General features: G+C 41.0%; 1 pseudogene; it reads left to right on the top strand.

The window, feature by feature from the left end:
- Window positions 1-10359: 10359 nt before the first annotated feature.
- On the top strand, window positions 10360-11049 carry LOC147965004 (uncharacterized; annotated as a pseudogene).
- The last annotated feature ends 6967 nt before the right edge of the window (window positions 11050-18016 follow it).

The raw sequence follows: 18016 nt of genomic DNA, 5'->3' as shown, positions 1-18016 counted from the left end.
AATTTACTGCACGTGGAATTAACTCGCACACAAGTACACAAATATGATTCTTCAAACCGTTATGGTTAGCTGTTACATGTACATGTAGTTCAAATTTGAATTACGGTCATTAAATGGCTAGAAAATCACTTAAATATATTTAAAAGGTCAAATGACCCCTGAAATTTTCCAAATTTTCACATGACAGTTGTATTAGTGCACGAAATGTAGAAAACATTTGAAGGCCATAAGGGAAGCTATCTCCCGTTCATCATTAAACATGTATTGTTCCCTCTCGAAAACACGAGCCCTGTAGTGAGTTGCTTCGGTTTGTGAGGGGTGTGTGTCCAAACTTTCATCAAACATGCCAATTGTTTTACCACATCATCTTGGTGGCATGACATTACATCAAGCAAGGTTTCATGTGTTTTTGATCATTTTTTAATTTTTTGGAATTAAAATGCCATGGCACTCCATGCATGTGTCCATGCCGTGAGACCAATATGTTTGAAAAGTCCTTCTAATTTACTGCTCAATGAATTAACTCGCACACAAGTACACAAATATGATTTTTGAAACCGTTATGGTTAGCCATTGCATGTAGATGTAGTTCAAATTTGAATTACGGTCATTAAATGGCTAGAAAATCACTTAAATGTCTTTAAAAGGTCAAATGACCCTTGAAATTTTCCAAATTTTCACATGATAGTTGTATTAGTGCATGTTAATAAACATAGAAAAAAATTCAAGGCCGTAAGAGGAAGCTATTTCCCGTTCATCATCAAACATGCATTGTTCGCTCTCGGAACCACGAGCCTTCTAGTGAGTTGCTCCGGTTTGTGAGGGGTGTGTGTCCAAACTTCCATCAAACAGGCCAATTTTTTTACCACATCATCTTGGTGGCATGACATTACATGAAGCAAGGTTTCACGTTTTTTTGATCATTTTCTAAATTTTTGGAATTAAAATGCCATGGCACTCCATGCATGTGTCCATGCCATGAGACCAATATGTTTGAAAATTACTTCTAATTTACTGACATGGAATTAACTCACACACAAGTACACAAATATGACTTTTCAAACTGTTATGGTTAGCCGTTGCATGTAGATGTAGTTCAAATTTGAATTACGGTCATTAAATGGCTATAAAATCACTTAAATGTCTTTAAAAGGTCAAATGACCCCTGGAATTTTCCAAATTTTCACATGACACTTGTATTAGTGCACGTTAAACATAGAAAAAATTTGAAGGCCGTAAGAGGAAGTTATCTTCCGTTCGTCATCAAACATGCATGGTTCCCTCTTGGAGCCATGAGCCTTCTAGTGAGTTACTACGGTTTGTGAGGGGGGTGTGTCCAAACTTACGTCAAACAGGCCAATTTTTTACCACATCATCTTCATCGCATGACATTACATCAAGCAAGGTTTCATGTTTTTCTGATCATTTTTTTTATTTTTTGGAATTTAAATGCCATGGCACTCCATGCATGTGTCCATGTTGTGAGACCAATATGTTTGAAAATTCCTTCTAATTTACTGCACATGGAATTAACTCACACACAAGTACACAAATATGATTTTTTCAAACCGTCACGGTTAGCTGTTGCATGTACATGCAGTTCAAATTTGAATTATGGTCATTAAATGGCTAGAAAATCACTTAAATGTCTTTAAAAGGTTAATGACCCCTGAAATTTTCCAAATTTTCACATGACAGTTGTATTTTAGTGCATGTTAAATGTAGAAAAAAATTTGAAGGCCGTAAGGGGAAGCTATCTCCCGTTCGTCATCAAACATGCATTATCCCCTCACGGAAACACGAGCCTTCTAGTGAGTTGCTTCGGTTTGTGATGATGTGTGTCCAAACTTTCGTCAAACATGCCAAATTTGTTACCACATCATCTTGGAGGCATGACATTACATCAAGCAAGGTTCCATGTGTTTCTGATCCTTTTTTATTTTTTTGGAATTAAGTGCCATGGCACTCCATGCTTAATTGTGTCATAGCCGTTAGACCAATACGTTTGAAAATTCCTTCCAATTTACCGCACATGGAATTAAATCGCACACAAGTACACAAAATATGACTTTTCAAGCCGTTATGGTTAGCTGTTGCATGTACATGTAGTTCAAATTTGAATTACGATCATTAAATGATGAGGACATCAATACCATTGTTACACCCACAGCCCCTACTGTTACATATACTGGACCAATTACTAGAGCTCGCGCACGCCAATTAAATTACCAGGTACTTTCGTTTCTTGGTAATGATTCTAATGTTCATGAGATTATGATGCTGCCTAAATTGGATACATTTGTTTTGCTTACAAATGAAGGGCCTAGCTTGGAGAAGGATGAACATTGGAGCAAAAACACGCCTGGAGTTGATGGCATGCGCAAGGGGATCAAGAACGGAGTTACAAGTGATGATTTCAGGACTTTGAAGCCGCCATAAGGAGTGCATGAAGCCTTGGACGAAATATACAAGATGCCACTTCATAATATTCGTCCATAGGCTATTCTAGGTGCTGCGTCACCTTATTAATGGGCCAGGCCCATGTAATTTCGAAATACTTAAGTATAGGCTATTTTTAGAGTCCGTATGTGTGGGGAAACAAGAGTTAGGGTTGGTTTCGGACCCCACCCTCAAGGGCCACGAAATTCCCCCCTCTTCCTCCATATATACAGCCCTTAGGGCGTCGTTTAGACTTTGGGTTTTGTTTAGATTAAAAGTTCGCCATAGCTGCAACTTCGCGTACTTCGTTTGTGTCCAACGACCAGACCAAGACGTCACAGAACCCCACCTTGATCAATAAAGCTTTCATCTTATATTCGCAATATCCCGATTGCAATCTCAGTTTCTTGCTTGTTCTTCGTTTGCTCGCAGGAAACAGACCCTCGTGGTCAGGTTGATCGTGCTCCGGCGTGGTCAATAACCCTCGGAAGTTGGTTTAGCGATTGCTAAGGCGCGACGTCTCGCACGTTCGTAGTCGGATCGTCAAGGTCGACTCCCACAGAAAACGATAGCCACCATCTCATCGAAACATCGGGACACCTTAGCCTCTATCAAGTGGTATCAGATTTCCAGGTTGCTCGGTGAGATTTTACAGTTTTTCGTAGATTAGATCGAGTCTGTTCTTCATACCTACAGTCCACGAAAAAGCCACACAAAAAAATTAGGGTTAGTTCATCATATCCGAACCAATCTGAGCCTTTGCATAATCTTTTTAGGGTTTTTGCTTTGTTGAATTTGCGGTTGCATCGTCGTGTCAAGTTGCTGGTCTTAGAGTCTAGTCTTTTAGAGTTTCGAGTTCTGGTCATAAGTTGTCACGCCGCCGCCGCACCATCATCATCGCCCATCTACCACTTGTGCTTATCCGCCACCGCTCTGAATCCATATCCATATACCACTACCAATCCGTATCCATATACCACCATCAATCTCTATCCATATACCACCACCGCTACCATATACCACCACCGCTGCCATATACCACAACCATATATCCACCACCAATCCGAGTTCTTCTCATATTAGGTTTGTTCTTGAGATCAATCTAAATTCCGATTCGTGTTTCCTTGCCTGCATAGGTCTCGGAAAAAAAAGAGTCTGGAGACCCCCGGGCAGTTTTTAGGCCAAAATTTTCACGGGCAAATTTTTTTTCCCTATCCTATTTTTAGGCTTTTCTGAGTCTTTTGAGCCACGTGCCATCATAGTGATTTTTTGTCGCACTTTTTCGTCGTCGCTCCCCTGATTTCCAAAAAAAAAGTGAAAAAAAAAATTTCGTGCCCATCCTATCAGTTTGACGAGGGAAGAGTTTTGAGACACTCGCCATTATAGTGATTTTTCGCAAAAAAAAGAGGAGCGCAGAAAAAAAGGAGCGCAAAAAAAAAGAGAGCGAAAAAAAAGAGAGAGTTCCAGAGTGTGCTTTTCCCTTATTTACGTGCAGCGCCGTGATTTTGTTAGTGTTCTAGGCTTGCGTCTCTAGCACGGTCTAGCCTAGGACCAGCACAGTACCGTCGTTGAGCGTTTATTCAACTTTGCATCTCTGAATTGATTATTGCTGACCCTTTTTGCTACCATACTATAAGCCTTCCCAGCTCCACATACATCTACGTCGTGCGTTTGACTCTCCCTGGCAATCGCTCTATCCAAGCTTTTGAGAGTTTTTGACTACAACGGTTGCCGATCACCGCCTGCTGCTGGGTAAGAACTGGTAAGAATTTGAGATTTGCTTGACGGATTTGTGACACCCGCCACCACCACCACTTGTTAGTAGTCTGTAGGATCATATTCTTGTGTGTTTCTATTGCTGCTAACCATGCCAGGATCACAAGCCGACGAGACTGACTGGGAGAACTTGATGAACAAGGAGCTTCATGATACGTTTCAGCAAATGATGAATGGACAGGTGCAAGATGTGATAAACAGATTTGAAGAGGCCATGGAGAAGATAGATGGCATGGAGAAGACGTTTGAAACAAAGCTCGATAACAAGTTTGCTGAATTGCTGTCGCGTTTTCCACCACCACCACCGGCTGCTCCTGCCGCACCTCTGCAACAACAACAACAACACCGACTACCACCACGTCGGGAAACAGCCCTCCGCCGAGCGAGCCGTGTCCCTCTTCAGTCGGGCCAAACTGCTGGTGCTGCTGTTGATACTTCTGTGGCTCCTACTGCTGATGTGGAGGAGGATGCTTATGTGGGAGATTATGAGGATGAGGTTGATCAAAATAAGAACTATGTGCCACCAACAGCACAGCAACCACCAGGTCGTCCACATGCAAATAATGGCAATGGTAGGGCTCACCCTCAGGTACGAGATCATGACCATCTCCCTAAACTAAAATTGAATATTCCACCATTTGAGGGTAGATATGTTCCTGATATATATCTTACTTGGGAGTTAGAAACTGAACAACGATTTACATGTTTACAATATCCCGAGGAGAGACGTGTTCCTGCTGCTGTTTGTGCTTTCACTAGTTTTGCTTGTGTTTGGTGGTCTGAGCATTGTAGATTATATCCTATTCCGGCTACTTGGGCTGCTTTGAAAACTGCTATGCGTACTCGTTGGGTTCCACCATATTATCAACGTGAATTACTTCAAAAATTGCAGCGCTTAAGACAGGGAAAAAATTCTGTAGAAGAATATTATCAGGAATTACAAACTGGCATGATTAGATGTGGTATTATTGAGGAGAATGAAGCTATGCTTGCACATTTTATGGGTGGATTAAATAGAGAGATTCAGACGATTCTAGAGTATAAGGAGTATACTAATATCACTCGTTTATTCCATCTTGCTTGTAAAGCTGAACGTGAAGTGTAGGATCGACAGGCATTGGCGCGGACTAACTTTTCTACAGGTCGACCTTCATCATGGACACCACGTGCATCATCTACTTCCACACGTTCTGCTACACCGGCGCCTCCGTCGGCTGCCACCTCCAACCGTGATACAATAAAGCAGGCACAATCACCACTATCTGCCAAGAGCACACCTTCTGGGCCTGCAAAGAGCTCTTTTTCATCCATGGCATCAACAGGGCAAACACATGATATTATTTGTCGACGTTGCAAGGGTGGAGGTCATTATGCGAGAGAATGCCCATCTAAGCGTGTGATGATTATTACTGAGGATGGTGGGTATGAGTCCGCTAGTGACTATGATGAGGAGACTTTGGCTCTTATTACACGTGACGAACACGGTGGAGACCATTCTGATCATGAGACGCAATACATGGCTCCTGAAGATGCTGACAGGTATGAATGTTTAGTTGCTCAACGTGTTTTGAGTGTGCAGGTTACACAAGCTGAGCAAAATCAGAGGCATAATTTGTTCCATACAAAGGGAGTTGTGAAGGAACGTTCTGTTCGCGTGATCATAGATGGAGGGAGCTGCAATAACTTGGCTAGCATGGAGATGGCGGAGAAGCTATCTCTCACCACAAGACCACATCCACATCCTTACTACATCCAATGGTTCAACAACAGCGGCAAGGTTAAGGTAACACGTACTGTTCGTGTGCATTTTAGTATCTCTACATATGCTGATTATGTTGATTGCGATGTGGTACCTATGCAAGCATGTTCCTTATTACTTGGTAGACCATGGCAATTTGATAAAAATTCTGTACACCATGGTAGAAACAATCAGTATACTCTTGTTCATAACGATAAAAATATTACTTTGCTTCCTATGACTCCTGATTCCATTTTGAAAGATGATATTAATAGAGCTAATAAAGCAAAACAGGAGACAAATAAGAGTGAAAATCAGATTGTGGCAAAAGAATTTGAGCACCAAATGAAGCCTAATAATAAACCATCTACTGTTGTTTCTGAAATTAAATTGAAAAGTGCATGTTTACTTGCCACCAAATCTAATATTGATGAGCTAGATTTCAGCAAATCTGTTTGCTATGCTTTTGTGTGCAAAGAGGCATTATTTTCATTCGAGGACGTGCCTTCCTCTTTGCCCCCTGCTGTCACTAACATTTTGCAGGAGTTCGCTGACGTCTTTCCACAAGACGTGCCACCGGGATTACCACCTATTCGAGGGATTGAGCATCAAATTGACTTAATTCCCGGTGCTTCGCTACCCAACCGTGCACCATACCGTACCAATCCAGAGGAGACGAAGGAGATTATGCGTCAAGTACAAGAACTGCTCGACAAAGGTTATATACGCGAATCCCTTAGTCCTTGTGCTGTTCCTATCATTTTAGTGCCGAATAAGGATGGTACGTCGCGTATGTGCGCTGATTGTAGAGGCATTAATAATATTACTATTCGTTATCATCATCCTATTCCTTGGCTAGATGATATGCTTGATGAATTGAGTGGCTCTACAATATTCTCCAAAGTTGATTTGCGTAGTGGACACCATCAAATTCGTATGAAATTGGGTGATGAATGGAAAACAGCATTTAAAACTAAGTTTGGATTATATGAGTGGTTAGTCATGCCTTTTGGGTTAACTAATGCACCTAGTACTTTCATGAGGTTAATGAACGAAGTTTTACGTGCTTTCATTGGACGATTTGTGGTAGTTTACTTTGATGACATATTGATTTATAGCAAATCTTTGGAGGAACATTTGGAACATTTACGTGCTGTTTTTATTGCTCTACGTGATGCACGTTTGTTTGGAAACCTTGGAAAGTGCACCTTTTGCACCGACCGAGTATCTTTTCTTGGCTATGTTGTTACTCCATAGGGAATGGAAGTTGATAAAGCCAAGATTGAAGCTATTGAGAGTTGGCCGCAGCCCAAAACGGTCACACAAGTGAGGAATTTCCTTGGCCTCGCTGGTTTCTATAGGCGTTTTGTGAGAGATTTCAGCACCATTGCTGCACCTCTCAACGAGCTTACAAAGAAGGATGTGCCTTTTGTTTGGGGTACCGCACAGGAAGAAGCCTTCACGGTATTGAAAGATAAGTTGACACATGCTCCTTTACTCCAACTTCCTAATTTCAATAAGACTTTTGAGCTTGAATGTGATGCTAGTGGAATTGGATTAGGAGGTGTGTTATTACAAGATGGAAAACCTGTTGCATACTTTTCTGAAAAATTGAGTGGGCCTAGTCTGAACTATTCTACTTATGATAAAGAATTATATGCTCTTGTTCGGACCTTAGAAACATGGCAACATTATTTATGGCCCAAGGAATTTGTTATACATTCTGATCATGAATCTTTGAAACACATTAAAAGTCAAGCAAAACTGAACCGTAGACATGCTAAATGGGTTGAATTCATTGAGACTTTCCCTTATGTCATTAAACACAAGAAGGGTAAAGAAAATGTTATTGCTGATGCCTTGTCTCGTCGTTATACTATGCTTTCACAACTTGACTTTAAAATATTTGGTTTGGAGACCATCAAAGATCAATATGTTCATGATGCTGAATTTAAAGATGTATTGCAGAATTGTAAGGAAGGGAGAACTTGGAACAAGTTCGTTCTTAACGATGGATTTGTGTTTCGTGCTAACAAGCTATGCATTCCAGCTAGCTCCGTTCGTCTTTTGTTGTTGCAGGAGGCGCATGGAGGAGGATTAATGGGACACTTTGGCGTCAAGAAGACGGAGGATATACTTGCTACACATTTCTTTTGGCCAAAGATGAGACGGGATGTTGAGCGTTTTGTTGCTCGCTGCACTACATGTCAAAGAGCTAAGTCACGACTCAATCCCCATGGTTTATATATGCCTTTGCCTGTACCTAGTGTTCCTTGGGAGGATATATCTATGGACTTTGTTTTAGGTTTACCTCGAACAAAGAAGGGGAGGGATAGCATATTTGTTGTCATGGATAGGTTCTCAAAAATGGCACACTTTATACCATGTCATAAAAGCGATGATGTTGTTAATGTTGCTGATTTGTTCTTTCGTGAAATTATTCGCTTACATGGTGTGCCAAATACTATTGTTTCAGATCGTGATACTAAATTTCTTAGCCACTTTTGGAGATGTTTATGGGCTAAGTTGGGGACTAAGCTGCTTTTTAGTACTACTTGTCACCCCCAAACTGATGGACAAACTGAAGTAGTCAATAGAACATTGTCTACTATGCTTAGGGTTGTTTTGAAGAATAACAAGAAAATGTGGGAAGAATGCTTGCCTCATATTGAATTTGCTTATAATCGCTCATTGCATTCTACTACTAAGATGTCCCCTTTTGAAATTGTGTATGGTTTCCTACCTCGTGCACCTATTGATTTGTTGCCTCTTCCATCTTCGGAGAAGGTTAATTTTGATGCTAAAGAACGTTCTGAATTGATTTTAAAAATGCATGAGTTAACTAAGGAAAACATTGAGCGTATGAATGCTAAATATAAACTTGCTGGAGATAAGGGTAGAAAACATGTTGTGTTTGCGCCTGGAGATCTTGTTTGGTTACATTTGCGTAAAGATAGATTTCCTAATATGCGCAAATCAAAGCTAATGCCACGTGCTGATGGTCCTTTTAAGGTGTTAGAGAAAATAAATGATAATGCATATAAAACTGAGCTACCTGTAGATTTTGGGTTAATCCCACTTTTAACATTGCAGATTTGAAGCCTTATTTGGGTGAGGAAGATGCGCTTCCGTCGAGGACGACTTCATTTCAAGAAGGGGAGGATGATGAGGACATCAATACCATTGTTACACCCACAGCCCCTACTGTTACATATACTGGACCAATTACTAGAGCTCGCGCACGCCAATTAAATTACCAGGTACTTTCGTTTCTTGGTAATGATTCTAATGTTCATGAGATTATGATGCTGCCTAAATTGGATACATTTGTTTTGCTTACAAATGAAGGGCCTAGCTTGGAGAAGGATGAACATTGGAGCAAGAACACGCCTGGAGTTGATGGCATGCGCAAGGGGATCAAGAACGGAGTTACAAGTGATGATTTCAGGACTTTGAAGCCGCCATAAGGAGTGCATGAAGCCTTGGACGAAATATACAAGATGCCACTTCATAATATTCGTCCATAGGCTATTCTAGGTGCTGCGTCACCTTATTAATGGGCCAGGCCCATGTAATTTCGAAATACTTAAGTATAGGCTATTTTTAGAGTCCGTATGTGTGGGGAAACAAGAGTTAGGGTTGGTTTTGGACCCCACCCTCAAGGGCCACGAAATTCCCCCCTCTTCCTCCATATATACAGCCCTTAGGGCGTCGTTTAGACTTTGGGTTTTGTTTAGATTAAAAGTTCGCCATAGCTGCAACTTCGCGTACTTCGTTTGTGTCCAACGACCAGACCAAGACGTCACAGAACCCCACCTTGATCAATAAAGCTTTCATCTTATATTCGCAATATCCCGATTGCAATCTCAGTTTCTTGCTTGTTCTTCGTTTGCTCGCAGGAAACAGACCCTCGTGGTCAGGTTGATCGTGCTCCGGCGTGGTCAATAACCCTCGGAAGTTGGTTTAGCGATTGCTAAGGCGCGACGTCTCGCACGTTCGTAGTCGGATCGTCAAGGTCGACTCCCACAGAAAACGATAGCCACCATCTCATCGAAACATCGGGACACCTTAGCCTCTATCATTAAATGGCTAGAAAATCACTTAAATGTCTTAAAAGGTCAAATGAACCCTGAGAATTTCCAAATTTTGACATGACAGTTGTATTAGTACTACAAATTTTCTCGTACATTTAAAACACCATCCGTTGCCACTTTACTCCAAATTCGTCTTTCACAACTAATAAAAAATATCCACAACATCACACACAAATTTTTTGTAAGAACCGTTTGCGATGAAAATTTCTGGGTCTATTTAAGTCTTCCTCCTTAAGCTTCGCCGGCTCGTCTGCTCCAGTGTCGGCAACCCCCGAATGCCAATTCCCATTCCCGCACCCCCTTCTTGCAAAGATGACGCCGTGGAAACGCTTTGTGAAGTCCCGTACGGTGGCCACGTCCTCCCCGAGCGCCGCCGCCTGCACCGAGAGCGCGGTCGCCTACGCCGAGGGTGCCGCCGCATCCGCATTGAGCGCGGCCGCATCCGCCGAGAGGGCGTCCGCGGTTGTCGACAGGGAAGCTGTAGCAGCCGAGACGACTACAGCTGCTCTCGCGACGGTGGCTGCAAACGCCGAGAGCCCTCGAGCTGCCGTTCGTGCCGCTGATGTCGCACTGGCCTAGGTCGAGGCCATCCACGCCAAGCTCAAGGATGCACATGCCAAGATATTCCAGGCCACCTCGGAATCCAGCATGCAACCCACGTACGAAAAGGAGGCGGTGGCCATGGAGCTCCTGCTTCCTCATGAGATCGCCGAGCGGGAGCTCGAGATGCAGGACGCGGCGGAGATCAAGGAGCATCGGGAGGAGGATTTGCGCGTGGCCGAGGTCGAGGTAGAGAAGAGTCTGTCCATTGAGGAATCGGTGGTGGAGTACCAACGCGAGCTCTGGCGCAGCCACTACTATGAGTACTACAACCTTGAGGGCGGCACCAAGGACGAGGACGAGGACGCGGTAGGCTTCAGCAGGGGGGACACGGAGTCCACCGATGGCGGTATTTCACTAGGACAAGTCATTGATGTCTCATCTCACACTGGCGATGCATAGGCCGGCGCGATGGCGGATTTGTTAAAATTATGCACACTTAGGCTTTGTTTTTAATGCTGCTCTTTTGTTAGAGCAATGTTTAGGTCAACTGGCTCTGTTTAATTACTAAAATTGCTCGATTCAGTAAGTGTGGTCTGTATGCTGTACGCTCTTTTGTGTGCCCAAATTAGCAAGCGATGTTAAATTATGCAATGACATACCTGGGGAAATTTCCACCAAAATTTGAATTATCAAACTCATCCCATGCACGTAAAGCAGAAGAATCGTTTGTGATGCACACAATCATTCAAAGTGAATGGTGTCCGGCAACACCGTGCGCAAAGTTTCCCTCCACATTTCCAATTTTTTGGCCTACCGCCAAAATATCTACCCCGCCCCTCCCCCACCCCCTTTTCTCCCTGACCACAAGTCACATTTCCCCTATTTCCTCCTTCCTTCCTTCCTTCCTTCCTAAGCTATAGACGCTTCCTCGCTTGCTTCCTCGCTCTTGCCGTCTCGCATCCTACCGCCGGGGTCACCATGGTCTTCTTCAATGACCTCTCAAGCGGTTCCTCCTCCTCCTCCGACTCCTTCACCACCCGGGTATGCCTCTCTTCTCTCTCTCTCGGGCTATGACTTGGAATGAAGGTTTTTAACCCGGCGGTCGATTTGAGTCATTTCTTCCTCTTGTAGCTCCCTAGGACCATCAGTTGCAACAAATGGAGCAGGATGGCTGAAGATCTGTCTGCTTGTTGTCACCATCAATATCCATGTGTGAAGCTAGTTGGGTTTGAATCTGTGGACAGTGGGAGGAAGTTTCTGGCATGTGCAGAGAAGGTTAGACCCTCTTTCGTTGTTACAAATCATTTGTTAGATGTGATTCAGAAACTGTCACGGTCCCAACCCATTCATACCACACCTTCAACCAAACGCATCCTAAGACAGTGTCACAATTTGTACCTAGTATCTAAAAATGTTGCCATCTCATCAGCGGTGCCATTAGAAAATTATTTGGCACCGCTTCAGCAGTTTGTGCAGCCAACTTTGGTCCACATGAAGAGTCAAGGAGAAGCACTTCAGAGGGATCCATCCTACTCTTCGCTCGTGGATGACTAGATTTAAGGATGACTTGTCTTTGCTACAATATAGAGTCAAGGAGAAGCACAAAGGCTTCATCTTCTCCCTGATAAACTCGCTTCCTCACTTGTAATAGTTACCTTAGTTCTGTCTTTCATACATACACACTCTAGTTATAGTCCAGTACCTTTTCTGGGGCTTCCCTGCCTCTCCCCAACCCACAAAGTGGGATGGGATGTAAATAATGTACTTGTAACTTGTTGAGAGTAATATATACAACAGTGGGAGCCTCTCCCACTATTCCAAGGTTTCAAAAAAAAACTTTGGTCCACACATCCGAGCAACCAAGCAGTAAAATACTAAATCTTTATGGCACGAAGGAACCGGGCATTAGAGCAACTAGGTGCTCTGGAGTCCGGGTCCCTGATTTTTTCCGCTGCATCGGCTTGCCAGTGCAGGGCACTGGTGCGAGATGTAGCAACAGTTGTCTTCACATCGGTTTTGGCATACATAGTGGACAACCTTAGTGCTATTAGTTCTATGTTACTAAATTCGTGCATGTACACACCTTTTAGTATCAATTTTCTGTCATCCAAACACTGTCGCTATGCTGTTGCAGTTATATATACCTTCCTCATAAAATGTTCAATTTTTTATTTATAGTACATGAGTAAGAACTTGTAGCGTTGTTGTAGTTAATTATAGCTTTTGATGTTTCAGAATTTGGTTGTTGTCTCAGTAGAAATTAATTCATTTGCACATTGATCTTTTTGAGAAGATATGTCATAAATAACCTGTTTCTTCAGTTTTTCAAAATAAGTATTGGTGATTTTCTATGTTGCTATAAACCCATTTCCCCTACAATTGTTACTGATCTAGTTTTAAATATTATAGGATGAATGGAAGTGTTCTTACTTGGAGTGGGTTGATCAAGAGTGGCCACAGTCTTTGAAGATGTGTCTAGCAAAGCTCTAGAGCATGTATGAGGAAGAGAACAGAGGTAGGCTTAGAGAAAGTGTTGTTAACGCTGAAGAATATTTGAAGATGCGGGAAAAAAGAGGAAGGTGGATAATGAGCTCAGATTTTTTAAATCAGACTTTGCTAAGATGGTGTTGGCGAAGGAGGAGGCACTTTCCCAGTTGGACAGTGCAAAACAGGTTCTTACTGAATTGAAAGCAGAGATGGATAAGACATGCCTAGATGATCTCGATTAGGGAAATGTATATATTGTTCTAATATTGTTCTTATGAAGTTGAACTAGCTCTATGCTATACTGTGTTGTTTTCAGGTACCTATCGTAGTGTGATGTTAAAATATATTTATGTGCCTGATATGAATTTGGCAAACAACTGTTTGATATGAAATGTGAATATGCATAATACTAGAATTATTAATTGTAAACTAATAAACCTGCTAAATGGGTCATGGAACTTTACAAACGGTTCTAGCAGTAAAAGCACTTGTGATAGATAGCCCAATGCCACACAATTTTCTTCATCAAATCGTGTGTGATGTAGTTGATAAAAGCAAGCGGTTAACCAAGGCAGAGCGTGTGTGATAGTTACACCTTTCACACACGAGCCTATACATAAAATTGTGTGGTATGTACATACGAACGGAAACGTTTTCCGTGGATTGACTGTGTGGGATGTACATAAGAACAGAAACGTATTCCTTGGATTGACTGTGTGTGATATACATATGAACCAAAATGTTTTTTTGGGATTCACCATGTGGGATGTACATACGAACGGAAACGATTGGGTTTCGATGCCTCGCCTGATCGCATACGAGCTCATTTTTCCCCAGCCTATGTGCCAGGAGGGCCTATCCCCAATGGTTTCTGGGTCGTGTGGGAAGGACCCCCATATCGCCCACACTCACTTGGCGACGGTTTGTAGCAACCAAGCTTCGCCTCCATGGCAACCTCCATGGCAACCCCCTCAAGTCCTTCATGGCAACCTCCTCAAGCCCTTCTTCCCTTAACTCCCCATATAGAAACCAATCTTCACCTTCTTCATTGTCGGAGGAGGGTGAAGACATGATGACTGCCCTGATAGATTTGACAGAAAACAACATGAAACAAGAACAGAGGATTTCTTCACGATATGATGGTTAATACGTTCGGGGGTATATAGAGTTTTTTTCATGGGAAACAAGCAAACGGAAGGAAAACAGAGTCTAGAAGGTTCCCGAGGGAGGCACAACCCACAAGGGCACACCAGGGATGGCATGCGCGCCCTCCTTGATTGCTCCCCTGGTTGTTTATTATTTTCCTAATTTTTATAATATTCCAAAATGGACAAAAAATATTTTTGTGGATTTTTGGAGTCTGTTTACTTATCGTATCACATATCTCCTCTTTTTCACGATTCTGGAGTGTTCGAGAAGGTTTCTTTTATGTGTTCCTCCGGTGCCATGGTTTGGATAATATTGGTTTCAACATTAATAGGCGTACTTGAGATATAGTGTTTAATTCTTTGCCCATTGACCACCTTTGGATTAGTGCCTTTGATAATGTAAGGTCCCATTTGGAAAGAAATTTTCCTGCAAAAAAACTAAAACGAGAGTTGTACAAAAGAACATATTCACCAACTTTGAATTCCCGCTTTTGGATTCTTTTGTCATGCCATCTTTTAACCTTTTCTTTGAATACTTTGGATTTTTCATAAGCTTGGGTTCTCCATTCATCTAGTGAGCTAATATCAAATAACGTCTTTTCACCGGCAAGTTTGAAATCATAATTGAGTTCTTTAATTTCCCATTATGCTTTATGTTCTAACTCAAGAGCCAAATGACAAGCTTTTCCATAAACCATTTTATAAGGAGACATACCCATAGGATTTTTATAAGCTGTTCAGTAGGCCCAAAGTGCATCATCCAATTTCTTGGGCATATTCTTTCGGGACCTACTAATAGTTTTTTGTAATATTAATTTTATTTCTCTATTGCTAAGTTCAACTTGACCACTAGATTGAGGATGATAGGGTGAAGCAATTCTATGGTTAACATCATACTTAGCAAGCATTTTATGGAAAGCACCATGAATAAAGTGTGAACCACCATCAGTCATTAAATATCTACGGACTCCAAACCTTGGGAAAATAACTTCTTTAAATATTTTAATAGAGGTGTTGTGATCAACACTACTAGTTGGAATAGCATCTACCCACTTGGTAACGTAATCAATAGCAACCAAAATATGTGTATACCCATTAGAGGAAGGAAAATGTCCCATGTAATCAAAACACCAAACATCAAATGGTTCAACAATAAGTGAATAACTCATAGGCATTTCCCAACGCTTACTTATATTACCTATCCTTTGACATTCATCACAAGATAAAAGAAACTTACGGGCATCCTTGAAGAGAGTAGGCCAGTAGAAACCAGATTGCAATACCTTATGAGCAGTTCTATCTCCTGCATGATGTCATCCATAAGCTTCAGAGTGACATTTCCATAGGATTTGTTCCTGTTAATGCTCAGGTACACAACGTCTAATAATACCATCTACTCCTTCTTTATAAAGATGTGGGTCATCCCAAAAGTAATGTCTTAAATCATAGAAGATTTTTTTCTTCTGTTGGTATGTGAAACTAGGCGGTATCAATTTAGCAACAATATAATTAGCATAGTCAGCGTACCAAGGAGTATTATGAGAAACATTTATTGCATCTAGTTGTTCATCAGGAAAGCTATCATTAATAGGTAGTGGGTCATCAGAATATTTTCTAACCTAGATAAGTTATCAGCTACGGGGTTCTCAGCTCCTTTCCTATCAGTGGTATGTAAATTAAATTCTTGTAGCAAGAGAACCCACCTAATGAGTCTAGGTTTAGCATCTTTCTTTTCCATAAGATATTTAATAGCAGCATGATCATCGTGAACAATTACTTTGGAATCAACAATGTAAGACCTGAATTTATCACAAGCAAACACAACTGCTAAAAATTCTTTTTCAGTAGTAGCATAATTTCTTTGGGCACTATCTAGAGTTTTGCTAGAACAATGGATAACATTTAATTTCTTATCAACTCTTTGTCCTAGAACATCACCAACAACATAATCACTAGCATCACACATAATTTCAAAAGGCAAGTTCCAATCAGGTGGTTGAACAATAGGTGCAAAAGTTAAGGCTTTCTTAAGCGTTTCAAAGGCTTCTATACAATCATCATAAAAGATTTGTAAGAGGCGTAGAAATTTTAGAGAAGTCTTTAATAAACCTCCTATAGAAACCAACATGACCAAGGAAACTACGAATACCTTTAATATCTTTGGGACATAGCATTTTCTCAATTGCATTAATTTTAGCTTTATCTTTGGGACATCCACCTCAATACCTCGTTCAGAAATGTTATGCCCCAAGACAATACCTTCATTAACCATAAAGTGGCACTTCTCCCAATTCAAGACAAGATTAGTTTGTTCACATCTCTACAAAAATCGATCAAAATTGCTTCAGCAATCGTCAAAAGAAGTTCCATGAACGGAAAAATCATCCATGAAAACCTCGACAATCTTTTCACAAAAATCAGAGAATATAGCAGTGATACATATTTGAAAGGTAGCGGGTGCATTGCATAGACCAAAAGGCATATGTCTATAAGCATAGGTTCCAAAAGGACAAGTAAAAGTGGTTTTCTCTTAATCAGGTTGTGAAACATGTATTTGAGAAAAACTAGAATATCCATCAAGAAAACAAAAGTGTGAGTGATTAGATAATCTTTCTAGTATTTGATCAATAAAAGGCACATGGTAATGATATTTTCAAGTAGCTTCATTTAATTTTCTAAAATCAATTACCATTCTGTAGCCAGTAACAATTCTTTGTGGAATGAGTTCATTCTTATCATTGGGAACAACAGTAATACCTCCTTTCTTAGGGACACAATGAACATGACTTACCCATGTACTATCAGCTATGGGATAGATTATACATGCTTCTAGAAGTTTTAGTATTTCAGTTCTTACCACTTCTGTCATCTTAGGATTCAGACATCATTGATGATCAACAACGGGTTTAGGATCAGGTTCAATATTAATCTTGTGAGGACGTAGAGTGGGACTAATTCCCTTAATATCATCAAGAGTATATCCAATAGCAGCACGGTGCTTCTTCAGAATTTTCAATAATCTTTCTTCTTCATGTTCTGAAAGGTTAGCACTAATAATAACATGATATATCTTTTTCTCATCAAGATAAGCATACTTCAAAGTGTCTGGCAATTGTTTTAATTCAAACACAGGATCACCTTCACGTGGAGGAGGACCTCCTAGAGTTTCAATAGGCAAATTATGTTTAAGCAGAGGTTGTTGTTCAAAGAAAATCTTATCTATTTCATTTCATTCACGCAAGTGCATATCATTTCATGGTCTAGCAAATATTGTTCTAGTGGATCAATAGGATGAAGGAAATATGCCCTAGAGGCAATAATAAAGTTATTATTTATTTCCTTATTTCATGATAAATGTTTATTATTATTGCTAGAATTTTATTAACCGGAAACATAATACATGTGTGAATACATAGACAAACATAGTGTCACTAGTATGCCTCTACTTGACTAGCTCATTGATCAAAGATGGTTAAGTTTTCTAGCCATAGACATGAGTTGTTATTTGATCAACGGGATCACATCATTAGGAGAATGATGTGATTGACTTGACCCATTTCGTTAGCTTAGCACTTGATCGTTTAAGTTTACTGCTATTGCTTTCTTCATGACTTATATATGTTCCTATGACTATGAGATTATGCAACTCACAAATACCAGAGGAACACTTTGTATGCTACCAAACGTCACAACGTAACTGGGTGATTATAAAGGTGCTCTACAGGTGTCTCCGATGGTGTTCGTGGAGTTGACATAGATCAGGAATAGGATTTGTCACTCTGATTGTCGGA

Source organism: Triticum urartu, chromosome 6A (genome assembly GCF_056163025.1).
Source record: "Triticum urartu cultivar PI428250 chromosome 6A, HENAU_Tu73, whole genome shotgun sequence".
In the NCBI taxonomy this organism is placed as follows: Eukaryota; Viridiplantae; Streptophyta; class Magnoliopsida; order Poales; family Poaceae; genus Triticum; species Triticum urartu.
Note: the sequence above shows the minus strand (reverse complement) of the source record. Positions and strands in the feature narration are given on the sequence as shown.